We start from the raw sequence: 2,283 nt of genomic DNA on the forward strand, positions 1-2,283 counted from the left end.
AGTAAACCGTCGATTCACATCAACTCTAAACTGGATTCCTCAAGATTCAACTTCTGAGTACTGAATTTAGAGCAACAGAAATGTTAATGGTAACATTTGAAATTTTTCCATTTTTCTAGTTTCTAATATTTTCGAGTGTATCGGACTGTAATTTTCTTTTCAAGGCCCGACGAAAATTGACACTTCGTCCCCACCCTGTGTCACCCATGGAGGCAATAGGAACTTTAGCGATGAAAATTAACATTTTTCCATTTCCTAAACATTCTTTGCATTTTTATTTTTTCGTTTTGCGAGCATTTTCAGCATTTTCACGATAGCATTAAACATTTTTCCATTTCTTAAAAAATTTCTAAAGCATTTTTATGATGAAATTTTCAATTTTTTCTCATTTCCAGAACGTTGTTTAGCATTTAGATGGTAGCATCCAACATTTTTCCATTTTCTAAACATTTTTTTTGGTATTTTTTCCTACGTGTATGAGTGAAAATTCGTAATAGCAACTAGTGCATGGTCACTCACCAGTCGATCAAGGCTTGTCGATGCACTTTGCAGATCGGCCTCGCTCTTCGTGAGCTTAGCTCGTGTGAGTTTCAGCTCTCCAATTAGGAATGCAATTTTCTTTTCTTGTTTTTCCATAATCTGTCTTAGTTGCATCGCTTCACCCACTGCTCCTCGAACCTCCTTAGCATGTCGCGCTGTTTGTGAGAGTAATTCTGATGATAACGCTGCTGTTGAGGAGGTGTTGGCCGATAGAGATCTGAAGAGAATTATGAAGTGTAGTGGAGTGATATCTATGAGACACCTATGTGTACATCGCTCCGCTAGACTCCACTGCATGAGTAGCTACATAGTATAACAATTTATTATTGTAATATCTATACAGAATGGCTACTTACCATATATAACATCTAACAACAAGCAATATAGAAGTATAAGGAACTATCACTACAGTGCGAACCAAACAGTTATGCATATGTCGATTTTCGAGAGGGCTTTCTTTACTTCGCAACTAGTACGACTATAGACTAAAACCTTGGTGTCAATCGATTTCTATCAATTTAATGACTACTGACCTCCTCACTGAGCCAGCGGTCACATTGCTGATATCAGCATTGCTGTTGTTGTTGAGTGCAGTGGGGCTGCTAGTAGTAGGTGATCGAGCTCTTCGTGAACGGGAATAACTATAGGGAGTGTTCGACATGGCGAGGGGGAGGAGATGTTGCGGGTCGGCCATGCTAGTATATCACTTGAGTACGTCGAACAACTGCTGTGAAACGCAGTATGCGATATGAAGATAGGCTCTGACTGAATCTATCAGTAAATATCTGAACTGTCAGTAAGATTGCACGGAAAGTGCATGAACAGCGCAGAACGATGGTTTCGCTGAAACCAAACTCCGATGGCCTTAGTCTAAGGCCATCGGAGTCTTGAGAAAGACTGCTGTCTTGAGAGTACTGCGGTTCGGGTTTACTGCACCAAGCCATCGGAAGGGCCCCTTCATTGCAGGCAATCTCTTTTTCGGCAAACATGACATCGATCGCTCCGCTGGCACGCATAGGTTAAGTGCTCAACGCTTGTGCACGTGCCCCCGGTTGCGGGATTATTAAACAGATTATCGGTTTATGATGTTGATAGTAGCTCTATTATAGTTAGTATCACTATCATTTCCTAATGGTTAACTCCGTAGACGGCGAGACTCTTGAGTTAGCACTGGGAAGACTCGACCTTGAGCCAAGTGACACCGCAGTACCTAAGGCCCTTAGGTACTCTCAAGACAGCAGTTATTGACTAATACTGCCTTGGATGATATCCTCCACTTGGATAACAGTTCGGGCTCCACCGTGAACAATAAACAACAGAATAGCTAGACTCAAAATGAAGGTCGAACACGAATAAAGAAGACAAAAATGATATTATCATTTCCTTGAGTCAAGTTGATGAAAAAACACCACTTGCACGGCGGAATCCTGATGTGAGCGATAGCACGAATCACAAGGGAAACGGTCAGCAAGATGATGACCGTTATTCAGGTGTGAATTCTTGACTGAAGGAAAAATGTAGCTTGTAGTTCGACCCAAAGAAACAAGGGATTGCGGGTGAAAACGGAGAACGGGACACCCGAAACCCCACCCGAAACCCGACAGGGCAACCCGAAACCCGAACTCTTATCCAGGTGAAGGCCATCATCCAAGGCAGAACTGATCCCAAGAAAACCAGAAACCCGAACTGTTATCCAAGTCAAGACCGTCATCCAAGGACGAACTGATTCAAAGGAGACTCCCC

Source organism: Perkinsus marinus (assembly GCF_000006405.1).
Source record: "Perkinsus marinus ATCC 50983 genomic scaffold scf_1104296957216, whole genome shotgun sequence".
Classification (NCBI taxonomy): Eukaryota; Perkinsozoa; order Perkinsida; family Perkinsidae; genus Perkinsus; species Perkinsus marinus.